The following is a 19,110-nucleotide window of genomic DNA, read 5'->3' as shown; positions in this document are numbered from 1 at the left end:
GTTTTAAAATTATTCTTAAATTTATTCTTATGTTATTAATAAAAATTAATTATTATTATATGTATTGTATAGTACCTAGTATTACCTAATTAAATTTTGGTACTAAAATTTTTTCATTTTTAAAACCACTCAAAGGTTAATTAATTTTGTTTAAGACTAGTTTTATTTCTCTTTCGTTAAACAAATATCTTTAATTTAAACACTGAAAAGAACTGACTAAAGTGAGATCATTTTAGATTATTTATTTAAACAATTAGATAATAAAAAATATAAAATATGGTGTCAATTATGTCACATTAAATATATCAGAAAATTAAGTAATATGAAATATTGAATTGCAAAATTGTCAAATAAAAATTGTCAAATGAATTGAATTGATATATCTATATCAATATAATAATATACATATATGTACATACTTTATATTACCTAATTAAATTTTCTTACTAAAATTTTCTCACTTTTAAAGTCACTTGAAAATTAGTTAATGTTGTTTAAAACCTGTTTTATTCCTCTTTCGTTAAACAAATATCTTTAATTTAAACACTGTACACAATTGATTACAGTGATACCATTTTATAGTATTTATTCAAATAACTAGATATTTAAAATATAAAATATAACATTAACTATGTCATTAAGTATTAAATACAGTATAGAATTGGACAATGTAAAATGTGAAATCAGTATACTTCTCAATTAAAGAAGAAAAGGTCACTACACTCGTTATTTTTCATGCATGCCAACGCTCCATTCCCGTCACATCAAACATAACTACCGATATCGTTAATCCACATTGTAACTAAAATAAATGATCTCTTAAACGGTGAATTATCCGCGTAAATTATTCGTATCGCTCTATCACTACACACCGATGATATTTCATACTCGAATAATAATTCACAACTCCGAACGGTCGACTATCGACACTAATGAATTTAATTACGCCCGTGTCATTTATTGTTTGCTCCTTAAACGTTACAAGCTCGGTGTCCTTCGGAACGACACGTGCAAGGTACCAGCCTAGAAAAACTGAGAATCGACCAGTCAGCACTCGAATTAATATCTACCACTCTCTATTAATAAGCTGTCGAACCGTATTTATCGCTGACATATTTATGCACCGCGTACCGCACAAAATCACCGCGTCGAGAAAGCACTGTACCTAAAAGTCTAGGCCGTATTTTCTACAGCGTTCAGTTCCGTTGGAAACGAACCAAGAAGAGATATTATTATGACCGTTGCATGCTCGAGTATTCATGGCGGAAGATCGAAAGAGGAAGATGAGTAGCCACTTTGGCTAGCTTGCGTAGATCACCGAGCACGATAGCTCGCTCCTATCCGTATGATCACGCTCTTTTCAGGCTAAAGACAGCTCGATCGCTCGCAACATTCGTTAGATTGGTGCTCCAAGTTATTGGTAACGATGGAAATTTAACGATATCGATTACGCAGTCGACGTGGAAGGAATTATTTGCGTGACCGGACCGCGGACGTAGCTCTTTAACAGGTATGAGAGGCGTGTACCGAATATTTTATGGAATTTTTGGGAAAACAGTTAGCTTGTGATATGGTGGACTTGAACGAAGGGATTTTGATAGAACACGGTGCAAAAATCGCGACAGTTTTGCTGCAACACAATATTTTCATGGGTACCGCTTGACTCCTTGGACTCTTTGATAGGTGTAAGAGTCTTATACCGAATATTTTTCGGAATTTTTAGGAAAACAGTTAGATTGTGATATGGTGGACTTGGACGAAGGGATTTTGACAGAACACGCTGCAAAAGTCGCGACAGTTTTGCTGCAACGCGATATTTTTATGGCTACCGTGGGCGTAGCTTGACTCCTTAGACTCTTTGGTAGGCGTGAGAGACCGAATATTTTTCAGAATTTTTAGGAAAAGCAGTTTGATTGTGATATGGTGGTCTCGGACAAAGAGATTTTGATACAATACGGTGCAAAAATCGCGACATTCTTGCTACAACGCGATATTTTATAAGTACCACTGACATAGCTTGACTGCTTAGACTCTTTGGCAGGCGTGAGAGCCTTGTACCGAATATTTCTCGGAATTTTTAGGAAAAGCAGTTAGCTTGTGATATGGTGGACTTGGCTAAAGAGATTTTGGTAGAATACGGTGCAAAAATCGCGACATTCTTGCTGCGATGTGATACTCCTATGCCTTCGAACCTCTGTGAAACGTGGAAACCTCTATTAATCGAAGTGATAATTCAACTGGAACTATTTGGGTGGATTCTTTAGCCTCTGAAATTCGATTTTGGGAGTCAAAAATTTTGACATTGCTGGCTGTAAATCTCAAAATGTATGAACCACATGTAGTAGGATGATAGAAATTAATCATTCCACGATCTGTTTCATCCGTTTTCATCTTATCTGACAATTTTGCATTGTGTCAAATGAGATTGAACATAGGAAGACACTAGCTGTAGCTAAGTGAAGCTTCTATGTATCAAATTATTTTCGATTTTCTAAGTTTTTTTTAATACATTGTATAATAGAAGGTTTCACCGGGTTTTATTTAAAATTTTAAGGAATATTTGGTTTCATATTATTTCGCAACTTGGTTTTGAACTTGGTTATTATTCATTGGTGTAAGTTCGTGAAAATGGAGGCTGGGTCTTGCACGTTGGAGTATACTTGTTAGAAGGTGCTAATTAAGTATTCGTTGAGATTTCAGGTAGGTGTTTTGGTATTTGGTCTATGTGCAGTAACTAAGTTTTACAAGTTGAATCCAAGAAATACTATTTATTAACATAAATTAATGGAAACCGGAAAATATGGGAATCGTGATACCATTTCGAGGGAAGCGAGCCATCTTCTTGTACCCTTCAATAATGTAAGTAAAAGCCACCTAAGGAATATTTATTGAAATTTTTGAAAGTTCTTAGTTCTATAGTATCTTTAATCACACAAACAATAGTTTTTAAAAGGGAAACTTGAATTTATCGATATGAATTAATAGTAGTGTAAAACCTAATTTTTATAACGAACTTCTGCTAAATATTTATTGACATTTTTAAAGATCTATGCATCTCGAATCAACTATAAAAATAATTTATAATTAATTTATGACATAACTCAAAACTGACCGATTATTCTAACAGACTCGTTTACCAATTGACCCCTTGCACCACGATTTAATTACGAAAAATTATACATCGAATTAATCACTATACGTTCGTTCCACCCACAATAAAATTGTACAAAAATTCTTTCGAATTTTATGCACGTTAAAATTAAATATAATTATAATCTATAACGAAACTTAAAGAACATGCGACGAGTTAGGCTCGTCAGCTCACTGCAAGAATATCCGATTAATTCGCATAATCGACGGTTTCCCGCTATCCACTTGGTCCAAAAACCAAACCGAAACTGCAGCTCGCCATCTAACCCGAGCAGCAGCTACTAACCTAAATTAGAAAAGAGAAAACTCGAAGAGACCCCCGGTATCAGCGTCTCGAGTCCTCGCGAAGGAAGTCCTTTAAAGGATGAAATTCCTCGGGAGTGCAGTTGAGTCGAAAAGTAAAAAAGGAGAAAAAAAGAAGAACGTAGAGAGGTATCCAGCGACGATCATCCGGCTGGAGGACGTCGTCCTGCCTCTCATTGTTCTGGGACGAAGCAAGGAACGCTTAGAGAGAACATTGTGCGCGTTAGAAGAGAGGTTCGCACGACGGTAACCTGATCGACTTATCAATAACCGCGTAATTATAGTACCAAAGAGTTGGTAGAGCTCAAAACAAGCCATAATAAAACGTAGGCATCTTTCCCACAAGTAACCTTATATCCCTGATGAAGGAGACCCGTGCCGCGCCCGACGCGACGTCTTTTCAGCTTTCAGCCTTCGCCCGAACCAACGAGCCTCTTCAAGAAGATGGAGGCTACGGTGGTTCTTTCCGTCTCTCTGTGCCTGTCCTTCTCCCACCCGCGCCATTTCCCCCACCACGCTGCTCGACGCTCGGTATACCTGTCTCTGTCGCACCCGTTGCTCACGGGCCTGCTCGCTACGTCGCGGTTTCTCTACGGAGCAACGCGAACCAAAGTTTTATACCAGCAGACTCTATTGAAGCTTCGAGTCCCTGTTACTGCACTGCTCGTTGTTTTGGTCCCGAGTGCTTTGTGAGCGAATTAATTTATTACGACCCAATTATCAGCGCGTTACCTGCGAGCTCTAAACCTAACCCCTGTTTCCTGCTTCCACGAACAGGTCTGGCCGCTGCGATTTTAATTCTGCGACGCTTCGGACGGCAGCCAACGTCTACTGTAATTTGGCACGGATTCGAATGGTATTTTATTAGCGTCGAAGGAAGATTCGTCGGTGTTTGTAGAACGGGATTCTTGTAGCCAAGTTTGGTTATGTTCGCGGTGCGATGTTTGGTTTTGGTAGACAATACGCGTGCGATACTTGTGCGACGTTTGTAACATTTGGTAGACTGTGATTGGATAAATATGTATACGTGAAATTTGCTTCGAGTGATGAATTGTATCTGTATGGGCGTGTGCAAGACGCTTTCTGTGTAATTAAATGTCCATTAATCTTTCTATTTGGGAAATGTATGTAATTTAATCGGTCGAGTAGTTTATTCCGATTTAACGTAGGTTATGATGTAGATAGGTGGCGTCAAAGTTCAATTAGTAATGTATTAGAGGAGACAGAACTGTGTATTAGAGCAGGATAGTACATTGTTAAATACTGACATGTTTATTGGTTATGTTAATTCTATTATTAGGCAGTAAATTTGAGAATGATTAGAAACTACATTAAATCTGTTGGTATTAATATTGTTCCCATATTTCTTATATTATCATTAGTTCTGCCAGCTGTATATCAGATTAATTTTCAATAAAAAAATCAATTTTAATATCAATATCTTCCTTTAAATTTCAAATGTTTTTCAGAAATTGTTGAAATATACTTTTAAATGCTGTAAATGTAATATCTTCTGATAATCATAAACAAGTTTACGAATATATTGCAACCAAATTTAAAAATTTCATGTTCGCTCTTCATTTTTCCAAGAAAAATATTTATGTAGAATATAGTCATACACATAATCATGCATATAGTGCAAACACAGCTTTATGAAGTATCACTTAATGCTATTAAATATGAAATAGCAATCAATACCATTAATCACAAAATATCATTCAATGCTTAAACAATAATTAAGCATACTATTTACATAAAATATCAGTTAACAATATTAACCACAAAATATCTTTCACTGCTATTGAACATAAAATAGTAATATAAATAGATAATAAAAATAGCAAGTGGTACTATTTATCATAAAATATCACTTAACACTATTAAACTAATAAAATACTAATTAATATTATTGTCCTTAAAATATTACTCAAGACTATAAAATAATCTTCTAAAAATTTTTTGAAGATTGTATAAGACTACATAAAGATTTAATAATCTTTTAAAGTCTTTTAAATACTATACAAGACAAGTTTCTTGAAGTCCTTTAAAATCTATGTGACTACATAAAAATTTAACAATCTGTTAAAGTCTTTTAAACAATATATAAGACTATATTATGATTTAATAGTCTCTTGAAGTCCTTTAAAATCTATATAAGACTACATAAATATTTAATAGTCTTTTAATGTCTTTTAAAAACTATATAAGACTATATCAAGAAATAACCTTTTCAAGTCTTTTAAAAACCATATAATACTGTACAAGAATTCAATATTCTTTTAACGTGTTTTAAAATCTATATAAGGCTACATAAAGATCTGATAGTCTTCTAAAACTAACAAAGCTTAAAATAAAAATTATCGCTACCAAAGAAAGATACTATGATACGAATAATCTAAAATACCTGTAAATTGATATATCGATTAGATGAGAAGTAAAGATCGGGGTGGGGGAAGGGACAAAATCTTCGAAGGCGTACAGTTCGATGGTTCATCTGCGTAGAACTTGAGTGACAAGCCATGAGCCTTCGGGGTATGAGAAGACCCATCTTCGACTCTGCGGCACATCAAAGACGTTAATGCTCGCCTTTCTTTCTCTTCTTTTCCTTTTGTCTCCTTTCGTCCCGCAACCCTTTCCTCTTCTCGCGTTAGTCCACGGTCCTCTAGCTCCATTTAATATCCCCACTAATATTCCTCGTCTCGCGTGCTGTCTCTCCCCTCTCCCTTTATAGATAAGGCTTAAAAGTCACCAAACAGGCAGGAGTGCCATCTCTGATTATAATAAAACCCTAACCCGTGTTAACCCTTTCCGCCATTGGTCACCATTTAATCGAATACTAATCATCGATGTTAATTAATATATCAAATTTAAGATTACCCAACGATGCGTGGAATGTCGAAGTAAAATAATTCTACGTCTTAATTTCTATACGATTTCTTATTTACCGTTTTAAAAATTTTGATGACAGAAAGTCTTCAAATTATTATCTTTCTGCAATGAAGAGATCGCCGAGTGCGAAGGGTTAATTGCTGAATTTTTTGGTAAAACTAATACGATTCCTATCGACATTCTTAATACTCTAATGAGGGGAAATTTTATTTTCAGATTCTGTAAATTTTTACCTAACACTAGTGATCTTTAATGAGTACTAAAATATAGCAATTGGTGATATAGTAATAAAGAATAATAGTGATTTTAGTGGTACGACGAAGCTAAGTAAATATAGTAATTACAATTATGTCTCAATATTAGACAATACTCATTTTTTTAAAAACAGGGATAAAAGTTTTTAAAAATTTCACAAAGAAAAATTCTGAGACCAGTTTTTCTAACTGGATTGCTAATTTTAGTGTTAAGTATAGTAGTTAATTTATAGCCTAGGTTGGTATAATAGTTTTGCATGCACTCTGTCTTGCATGTATTAAAGCACGTTTGTTTATGTGAATGATTGTTGGTTATTATAATTGCAAACTACGTTTCATATATTCATATTTTCAATGATAGATTAATAACTTCGTTTTTTGTAAGCAAAAAGTATGAAACGTATAATAGCATAAATAGAAAAATATTTTGCACTATGAATTATTTATCATGTAACACACAGCGATATAGTGATATATTATAATTATTCGATTTGAAATAATTCTATTGAAAATTATAAATACACTATAAATTTGTTTTAATTAATCATTTTAACTAATAACTTTTTTTTAATAAATATACATAGTAACATTATATATAGAAATTGTGTTAATTTATGAATCTTGTGCATAAACTCAAATTATATAAAATAACGAGGTAAAAAATTTGTTTAATTACATACAAATGACTATTATTCTATAAAATATTTGAAAAACAGAATTACCTAACAATCAGAAGCATACTTCAAACATTTACTGACTCACAAATAAAATACATACATACATAAATTAATAATTTTCTGCTTTTGCACGCATGATCAATATTTTTGTTTATTCATTTGTAAATACTTGCCTATGAAATGTAATCATACGAAACATTTTAATCGTAAAGCAGCATAAATTTGTATAATAACATGGGATAATATGACAAATAAATGTAAACAAATTTTTTGACATTGACAAAATATGTATTTTTCGTAATACATACTGACTACTACTCTAACAAATATTTAGAAAAGAGGATTACCTAACATTCAGAAGTGGATTTAAAACATTTATCGGCTCATAAATAAATTACGCAAATACATAAATGAATAATTTTCTGCTTTGCCACTCATAAACAAATTTATATTTCTGTTTAGTCACTCATAAATACTTGCCTACGAAGTGTAATTATACAAAACATTTTAAAACAATTATTCTATTCGAAGATATTCTATTTTAAAAGAACAATATTTTAAGCAAACGTTAAATTTTTAAATCATTGTAGCTCAAAAAATAGCGTACCAAACTCCAAGCACATAACAGCTATCATAAAATTTTATGACTGTCATCTATATATCTAATTCGTTAAATAGATATCAATTATATCAGAGGAGACATGTCCAGTTGCTTTACGTGATGTACTCCATAGATGAAGAAATACAAGAATGGCGGAGTTTATCATAATTGCCGTTTCAGTGTGTTCGCGCAACTATAATTAATTGAGTAAAACTGCCTTAACGGCTGAGTCATAAATCAAAGTGGAAAACTGTTAACAGATTGAGTCAAAAATCCTTTCAAATTTTAAAGTCATTTTATAGCTATCGCTAATTTATGCGCTGCCATCGTCCATAAGAGTCTTCTCTTCTTTGAAATATTAATATCCCAGGGCTTGTGATTTAGAACCGTATTTCCGTTAAACCTAATTTATTATTTTATAATGCAGGAGTGTTACTTGTCTTTCGATGTAGAGCACGAGGAGCGCATCTTCGATTGCGATATATAACCGACTTTACCCGTAATTAAGACTCAAATTGGAATCAGTTCCAGCGTGCCAACCTGCAATAATTCTTTAAAAAGCAGATAAAGTTGCGATACTTCCTCATTGCCAAATTTCAAGAAGCGATAAATATACTTTTCTCTTACCTTTTTCTACAATCCTGCCGTCCCATGTTTGTCGCAATACCAGCAATATTAATTAATTTTTAACACGTAGTACTTCATCTTCAAGTGACAATAATGTTGAAAATTGAAGAAATTTTATTTTTAAGAACGAATAACTTGAATATTATATATTATTATTTATTATATTAATATTAACACTATTGTGAGAACAAAAAATTATTTTTACTGTCTTGGAAATTAACAATGATTATACAAATTTTATAAGTAGGCATAGTACTGTATATTTTAATACTAACTAACGCATATTTTCATAAATATATATAATAGCAATAATATCAGCAATAGTAATAACAATAACATTAAGTTAAATAAATTGTGTTAATACTACCCATATATGTAAATTTACAATAATATATTAATATATAATAATTATGTTTAAAATCAGGAATAATTAAATTCCTATATTTGATATTTATCTAAAAAATAACCGCCATATTATATATGTACAAATATTTTCTCTATATTTATATTATACTCACTGTAAATACATATATGGAAAAGCAGTAATGTCCTTATGGCCACTAGTTACGTAAATAGCAATCTTATAAATAATATCAATGAAAATTCATTATAAGTAATTAGAATGCATTCAGAAAAAAGCTTACATAAAAATGTTCATATTTTTCCATCTCACTCGACTAATAAGAATTACGTACGTATACGAGTGCTTCGTATTCATTCCTTAACCTATAATTTTTTATTGTTTATATCATTCTATTCTCAAATCATTAACCTATTATTTTACGTAGAATAATAAATATTTGTCAGAAATAGATTTCATGTCGTATATTTTTCTCCTTAACCGATATTTAATTTAACCCAAAACCTACGAAACACTTAATAGTGGCCAAACATTCCCGCCACCAATTGTGTATTTATTTCCACCATACGTATCACAAACATGACGTAATTATATAGACAAACCGAACGCGCAGGCGCAGCAACTGGGAAAGCAACGACGCTTGCAAACTCTCGCGTGTGTTCGTGAAACTTTTTAACAACGTAAATAAAAAGCATGGCGAGACGGAACGCGGAAAAGCAACCTGGTAAGAAAGCAAACATTTCGGCGAAGCGATCGCTGATCGTTCGCTGTCGAGTACGAAGAATCGTATTAAATTTCAAGAGAATCCCTGGGCCAATAAATCTGTTTGCAATTAGCAGGGATCTACACGCGAACGTCGCTTGGCTGTATGGACTCGTATGGGCCGAGGATCGAGAATAAATGACGTCATAAGAAATGGGGTCCTTGATGACCTCCCGTCGCGAAGAACGGGCTGGAGAATCGGAAAAAGAAGATGATCACAGTGAGAGCCCCGTTTGCCGCTATCTGTAAACAAAACTGTGTTAAACAAAATTGCTCGTGTGAGAAGATGGAATCACCGACCCGAACGATTCGTTTCAACGTCATTCTTCGATGACTCACGAAGAAAATATTATATAGCTAAATGCTACATTTCCTATTTTTTTTTTTCTTTTTATTTAATTTAAGTATATTCTTTTTCTACTATTTTCTTATTTTTAGGTGGAGGATAATTATTTTTTCCCATTTTTTGCAATATTGTAGTAAATAAGTAGTTTGGTATAAATTTTATTATTATTATTATTCTAGTTCTCTATATCATTAAATTTAGTTAGAATTCTTATTATCATATCATAAAATTCAACTACAATTGTTACATTACAAAAATAATTTGCACTTTTCAATTTCATTTTTAGATGAAGTCGAATATTATTCCAAATCCCATCATTTCCACCCAAAAACCATTCGTGTACATTTTTCGAATTAGACGAAGGTTTTGAAGGAACAAATGGAAAAGTAGAAGTATAAAGTGTGTCTACGAAGAACAATAATAGGAGTGAGGTTAGAAACAGATTACAAGCAACGACCTGTCAACGTAATCTAACCTATAAAACGTGACTAACGTTATGCGAAGGAACGATCGCTTTCCAGTTAACAGAAACGCGTAATCGATCAGATTGTTGTAAAGGAGAAGTAGCTGGACACGTGTAAATTGTCCTCATCGAACATTTCCGTTCAGCCGAACGTTACTATGTAGACCGCTCTGGACTCACCGGTTTCAATAAATAATCGGTGAGTCGAAAAGCTCAGCGGGACTTGATCTACGGCAGCCGTGGAAGAAGGTAAAAGAGGAAGAGCATAGAAAAAAAGGACGACGCAGAGGGCGCGTGTAATGGAGATATCGTGCTCTCGTGGCGGTAACTCGCGCGACGCGTTATGCAAATAGGATTGCCCTTTACACGCCAAGTCGGATCGTAATTGGCTCTCGCAGAAATGGCCTTTCCGTCTTGCTACTCCGCTCCGCTCCCTACCCTCCGCTCTTTTTTTCTCCTTTATCCAGCAGTTTCTCTTTCTGTCAGCATTTTCTCTTTCTCCGTTTATTCGCACCTACTGGCTGTAAGTCTCCTGGCAAATCTACGCTCTTCGTCAACGATATCGATTAGCGTTTCCATGTAATTTTTTGCGTTCGACGAATCGAACTTTAGGGAAATTAGAGGTTATGTTGTTACATTTGTATAAAATTTGCAATAGCGTAGTATTTAATATATAATTCATATACTGTACATATATTATATATACATTGTCCATATATTATACATATATTGTAATATATTGTAAATAATATTAAATAACAATAATAATAATGATAAAATTAAATAATAATAAATAATAATGTATCAATTTTATGACGTGGTTTTTTCAATTATTATATAAGTATTGTTATCAATTATGTTAATGTTATTTGTTAATAATTATTATCTGTTTTGCAATAATAAATTGCTTTTATCGATATTTGCAAGTTTCTATAGTTTCTAATTAGTTCTATAAGGAAAAGTAAATGATAATTAGACGATGATAAGGATGATACGATACTTTTTATCTGCTCATCATCTACCTATACAATAAAGCTCCATTTATTAGAACGAAATTTCAGTTCGTGTCCTTTTTGGGATTAGTGAACTCCTGCTGATTAAGTCCATTTATCTAAACACTAATTCCTGTTATTTGAATGAGAAATCATAGATAGGGATCAATGGATTCCTATTATAACATATGAACCCCAATTACTCATATGAACTATTTGTTCCCTGACGGATTAATACAGATAAATAGAATCCTACCGTAAAGCCTATTATTATTTTATTGAAAAACGACATTTTTTTATCAACCAATCCCGGACGTTGCTCTTTAATTGCCATATTCAGAAATGATGGAAATATCCAAACAGAAAGAGCATCTATCCTTCTTCGCAGTATAATAAATCCACTAAGAAGAAATTACTCAATACACTCATACACCTATGGCAATATGTACGAGTGACAGTGTATCAACGATTGCACATAAAATACCGGTAATTGCAATGTATGTACATGAATGAAAATTAATTTTGATTTACCAATAACGTTTAAAACTTACGATATTTTTAATCCTTTGCACTCGGAAGCCATTTGATAAAATTTCAAAGATCGGTATTCGTTAATGTGTCAAATTTAAGGTTATGTAACGAGGTGTCGAAATCAAATAATTCTACGTGTTAATTATAATACGATTTCTTATTTATTATTAAAAAAAAATATTGTTAGTTTTATAGTAGAAAATCTTTGAACTCCTACTCCTCTTTAGCAAAAAAATCGTTGAGTACAAAGGGTTAATAGTTCCTACAGAAAAGAATATTCTTCAATAAAAATCATCGAGTGCAAAGGATTAATAGTTGTTACAGAAAAAAAATATTTTTTCCAAAAATCGTCGAGTGCAAAGGGTTAACAGTTCTTAAGAGACAAAATATTGTTTACCACAATGAATATGGCGACGGACATTAATATTGCGATTAAAAATTACGAACTTATGCCAAAAAATATGAAAAATGGCGACGGGCATTAATATTGCGATTAAAAATTACGAACTTATACCAAAAAATTGAAAAATGGCGACGAGCATTAATATTGCGATTAAAAATTACGACCTTGTACCAAAAAATTTGAAAAATGGCGACGGGCATTAATATTGCGATTAAAAATTACGAACTTATACTAAAAAATTTGAAAAATGGAGACTGGCATTAATATTGCGATTAAAAATTACGGACTTATACCAAAAAATTTTAAAAATGGCGACAGGCATTAATATTGCGATTAAAAATTACGAACTTATTTATACCAAACAAAATTATACCAAAAAATTTGAAAAATGGCGCAGGCATTAATGTTCCGATTAAAAGTTACGAACGTACTTATACCAAACCAAATTATACCAAACAATCACTTGAATACCTTTCACCGAGAATGACAACATTAAAATTAACGTAATGACATAATTTCAGGAAATGTCACTCCGGTCTGAACGAAGATAAGGAATCCCGACGTTCGATGGAAGAAACGCAGAAGTAACGTCAGATGACATGTTCCTCCTGACAAAGCTTTCGGTGTCCTGAACGTGAACGCAATTAAGCAAAAGCTACAAACAACGGGCAGTAAATTTGATCGGGTTCTCGATGGCGACGCTACCAACGGGAAATTATTAACAGGGATGAATTGTATCGTACAGCAGGGCTGGATCGCGATCGCGTGTGCCTGATCCGTGAGATCTTAATTAGAACGCATGACTAGCGGATCTCGATCCTCCGCGTGGCTCCCGCGGTCACCACATTTTTCTCGGGGACGGAACAGCATCCGGTGGATTCCCGCGTGCAGTTCCATCGTGGCGCAATTAAGCTGCACGAGCGCAATTCCACAGGGGAACGCAATTATGCCGGATCCTGGCCGGACGATTAATGACCGAGCGAATTACCGACACTATTCGCTATCGGCCTCTATAAATATGGAACGTTAATCCCACCACGAGCGCTGCGGAGTCCCTCGATATTTTTAACCGGTCAATTATAAATAATTTACTATTTACTAGAATCGTATCAAAGGTACCAACCGATATGCTCACCTGTGATATATATATGGACAGAGGTATACAGGGTGAGTCTCGTAACACGACCACCTCGAATAACTCCTGGAATATTTGTACGAAGGAATGCTTCGAACAGATGTTGCATAATTTCCAGGGGGCAGGGGGTATACGCAGTATAATCAAGTTTGTGTTATTTTGAGTTTTTATCGGGGAAATAAAGGTCACCGATTTTTTAAATGAAGTAATTGACATTTCTTCTGGAATTTGGGTAAGGCGTCGAAATCTATGTAAAGAGGAACTGTACTATACCAAATTGGGTCTAAAGTATAACAATACATAGTTCCTAAGGTATTAGCAGAATAAGTTCTATTGTAAGTTCTCATTTTGAATGCAATAATTAACATTTCTTCCAGAATTTTGGGTAAAACGTCGAATTCTAGCGTAGAAAGAGGTACTGTACTATACCAAATTGGGTCTAAAGTATAACAATACATAGTTCCTGAGATATTAGTAGAATAAATTTCATTCTGAGCTGTCATTTTAAATGCAATAATTAACATTTCTTCCAGAATTTTGAGTAAAGTGCCGAATTTTAGCGTAGAAAGAGGTACTGTACTATACCAAATTGGGTCTAATGTACAATACATAGTTCCTGAGATATTGGTGGAATAAGTTTCATTCTAAGCTGTCATTTTGAATGCAATATTTAACATTTCTTCCAGAATTTTGAGTAAAGTGCCGAATTCTAGCGTAGAAAGAGGTACTGTACGATACCAAATTGGGTCTAATGTACAATACATAGTTCCTGAGATATTGGTGGAATAAGTTTCATTCTAAGCTGTCATTTTGAATGCAATATTTAACATTTCTTCCAGAATTTTGAGTAAAGTGCCGAATTCTAGCGTAGAAAGAGGTACTGTACGATACCAAATTGGGTCTAATGTACAATACATAGTTCCTGAGATATTGGTGGAATAAGTTTCATTCTAAGCTGTCATTTTGAATGCAATAATTAACATTTCTTCCAGAATTTTGGGTAAAACGTTGAATTCTAGCGTAGAAAGAGGTACTGTACTAAACCAAATTGGGTCTAAAGTATAACAATACATAGTTCTTGAGATATTAGTAGAATAAGTTTCATTCTAAGTTCTCATTTTAAATGCAATAATTAACATTTCTTCCGGAATTTGGATGAAGCGTCGAATTTTACGTAAAAAGATATTGTTCTATGCCAAATGGAGTGTAAAATACATAATTCCTGAGATATTAGCAGAATAAGTTTTATTCTAAGCTCTCATTTAAAATGAAATGACTAACATTTCTTCCGGAGTTTGGGTAAAGCGTCGAATTCTATGTAAAATGGTGCTATACAAATGGAGTCTAAAGTACTTACATAGTTCCTGAGATATTAGCAGAATAAGTTTCATTCTAAACGATGTTCGAACTTCTGCTTATTATGGTCAATACAATTACATACGTAATATTTACATCTGTGAGTGAAGAAACTTTTCAGAAATTTCTGCTGTTATTGTAAACAGGCAGGACTAATACGTGTACTCTAAGCAATGATATTACATCATTGTATCATATACTGTGTCGATCAACTGGTTAGGATAGATTCTTATGCTGTTAATAGCTCAGGAAGTATGTACAATATTTTAGACCCAATTTGGTTTAACCCTTTGCACTCGAGAGGTGATTCTCAGTCACCATTTAATCAGATTCTAAAGATCGACGTTAATTAATATATCAAATTTAAAATTACATAACGATGTGTGGAATATCGAAGAAAAATAATTCTATGTATTAATTTGCATATGATTTCTCATTTGCCATTTTAAAAATATCGTCGACTCCATGACAGAAAGTCTTCGAATTACTATTTTCTGTTACTATTACTGTAACGAAAAAGTCGTCGAGTGCAAAGGATTAATACTTTTTCTGGATAAAATGGACAATAATATACGAGACCTTTTTAACGAGTAATTCGCGAAATATATCTAACAATAATTTAAACCAACAAAATATATTTAAATTTTTACTTCTCTGATAAAAGAAAAGCATTAAATGACTAAATGCACTTGGTTTTCTTCCATATTCAAAGGCATATAAAATTGATAAAAATTAACGTATCGTATCGAAATTTTTTCCCAAATATGTTTGAGGTACCGTCTTTCACGATATATACGAATGTCATTTGTTTTCAATCGCTCTGATATACTCAGAAATGTCCTTATACCATCTACCAAAATGAACAACCCATTATTTAAATGATACACTATTTGAAATAATAAAATCGGTGCACTCTTTCTAGAAGTTTCTTCTCTCACTCACACACTTTTAATATCTATTAAATTTACATGTTCACTGTTTGATATTTCTCAAACAGCTGTCTGATTTTCGTACATTCTTCTAAACATTTTTGCAAATATTCACACTAGTTGGCACTCGATCACGTTATATTTACATCACACATTGCACAATTATAGTTTCACTAATTCAACCTCGCTCACATTCACACTTTTCTTACGTAGAATTCAACGTTTTATCCGAATTCCGGAAGAAATGTTAATTATTTAATTTAAAAAATCGAAGGTGACTTTCATATCTTGATAAGAAAATAAAATAACACGAAATTGATTAGACTGTTGTATCTCTATCTAGAAACTATGCGAAATTTGTTTAAAATATTTTTTCGTACGACAAATATGTTACGAGTTATTCGAGGTGCTCGTGTTGCGAGGCTCACCCTGTATATGTGCTGCTTACAGATCTATGCGGCTGCTTTTGAGCGTGGTAAAAGTCTGGGATAGATGTAGACAAGTTTTGCTTGGAACGCGTGTAATTTGTGGCTGGGAGATGAAGTAATAGAAGGATTTTTGTTGTTATGTTGCATGTTGCTTAATCTGACGTTTGCTGTCGACTTCTTTATTATTCGTTTATAGCACGATTTTCGCTAGTGTTGGTGCGTTCTGGAAGGTTTATTATTGTAGTTGAGATTTTGAATAGTGCATATAGAGTTTGTTGTAGAAGATTTATGGGTGTGTCCATTTTCGTAGAAATTATTATAGATATAATTTTCACTACTATAGGGATACTGAAAATAGTTCATAGACGTGTCCAAGATAGTTACTGAAAACTACTATATGGGTGCTGACAATGATTCATAAATGTGTACAAGATTTTTCAGTAGAAATTATGGTGACTATAATTTTTGCTACTATAATTATGTGGAAAGTTCATAAGTATGGCGAAAATTATTCTTAATAGAAATTATTATGAGTATAAATTTTGGCTACTATATATAAGCTGTAATAAAAGAATCATAAGTGTGTCCAATGTATTTTAGTAGAAATTATTGTGGTAGTAATTTTTATTACTATAGGTATACTGAAAATGATTCATTGGTGCATTCAAAAATTTTTAATAAAAATTATGATAGTTGTAAATTTTGCTACTATAATCATGTGTAAAGTTCATAAGTATGGTGATGGTTATTCTTAATAGAAATTATTATGGTAGTAATTTTCCCTACTATAGGGATATTGCAAACGGTTCATAGAGGTATTCAAGATTTTTTAATAGAAATTATGGTGGTTATAAATTTTGCTACTATAATCATGTAGGAAATTCATAAGTGTGGTGAAGAATATTGTTAATAATAATTATTAATGTAATAATTTTTATTATTATAGAGATACTGAAAATGGCTCATAAGCGTATTCAAATTTTTTTAGCAAAAATTATGGTAACCATAATTTTTACTACTATAACGATATGGAAAATTCATAAGTATGATGAACCTTATTCTTAATAGAAATTATTATGGATCTAAGTTTGGCTATTATAGATCTGTTGCAGAAGAATCATAGGTGTGTTCAATATATCTCAATAGAAATTATTGTGATAGTAATTTTCCCCACTATAGAGGTACTAAAAGTGATTCATAGGTATGTTCAAAATTTTTGAATAGAAATTATTGTGGCTGATTTTCATTGCTATTTTAGTGTTATAAATTATTTACAGATATATTCAAATTTGTTTAATAGACGTTATTATGTCTATGATTTTAATTATTATAAAGCTGTTGTAAAAGATTCATAAATTTTTTAGTAGAAACTATTATTAATTTTTTAATAGACGTTATTGTGCTCATAATTTTAATTATCATGAAATCAATGTTGTGGAAGATTCATCAATTTTTTAGTAGAAACTATTGTAGTTGTAACTTTCATACCTACATATAGAATTAAATTTTCTAGTCAAATTTTATTAAACTGTAATAGCTATAACAATTTAATAAAACTAAATTTATATTCTACTAAATCCTAATTAACGAATTACAAAAATTAAATTAAATAAATAAAATAATTAAATATTAATTAATTTTCCTAATATATTGATTATTATCAAGGTAGTAATTTTCATTTTTTTAAAATTCTTATAAAATGAAAATTACTATCTTGATATTTAATAAAATTTAACATTGTAAATAACTCATAGGTATTCATAGGTGTTCATAGGTGTCAAGACCTTTTAATAAAAATTAGTGTGCTTATAATTCTCACAATTATATATAGAATTATAATAAAGAGTTCATAGGTATGTTCAAGATCTTTTAACAAAAATTATTGCAGTTATAATTTTTGCTACTATAAGGATATAATGGAAGGTTCATAGTTGTGTCCAAGTTTTCAAAACAGAAATTATTATCACGTGCCAGCAACTATTAAAAATAATTTATTAAATAATTTAGTGTACTACTAATGAGTATATTATCCTCAACAAAAAGAGAAAACTCTAAATTATTCAACACGACAATCCCGAGTTATCTGACGTCCAACTGTTGAAAATTTTTTAGCAAAATTTTTTGTTTACAAATTTCAGCAATTAATTCATGTATATGATCAAATAAAAGAAATTAAAAATCACTGATCTACATTTTCTTCGTTCCTTTCTTTCTAGAGAATCTTTGGTCAATTCTTGACTTAGGAATCCTCTAAAAATTCATCGAAGAAATTTTACGAAACATTTTATATAATGAATTTTTGAGTAATAATTATTCACGTAATTAGCTAACCGCTTCGTGTAAAAATAAACACACGAATGTTTACATTTCAATATAATGCCTATTGTAAGCGTGCATTTTATCTTCGACGCCATCGTGAATTCTTAATTAACAGGAACAAAAGCATTTAGATATGAATCTTGGTTTATGAATTTTATCTTGTAGGAAGTTTAATATGCGTTGTTTCAAATTTACATTTATAATCGAGGCAACACTCAGAAGCGACAGTATGACATAGCAGTAATTAAATGGCCAAGCAGATTGAGAACAACGAAGTGTTTCTTGAATATTTTCCGAGAAAAAATTATAGACATTTAAAACTAGTTTATGTTGCTGTAATAATCATTGTCAATGAAAATTGCACTCAATGTTTTATTAATATTATTAATTTATTAGGTCGTTCTTTTATACTTCAATCGTCGTATTAATATGATAAAATTGTTTAAAATGTTCAAATATAGTGAAATTAATATTAGAATATCTTAAAATTTTTTAAATATAATATTTTGTTATAATATTAGTATTATAATGAATTAAATATAATTTTACATTGATGTTTAAAATAAACAGACATAATTTAAAAA

This window comes from Eufriesea mexicana, unplaced genomic scaffold, assembly GCF_001483705.2.
Source record: "Eufriesea mexicana isolate 0111107269 unplaced genomic scaffold, ASM148370v2 scaffold7107, whole genome shotgun sequence".
Classification (NCBI taxonomy): Eukaryota; Metazoa; Arthropoda; class Insecta; order Hymenoptera; family Apidae; genus Eufriesea; species Eufriesea mexicana.
The sequence above is the reverse complement of the archived record's forward strand: the minus strand, read 5'-3'. Positions refer to the sequence as shown.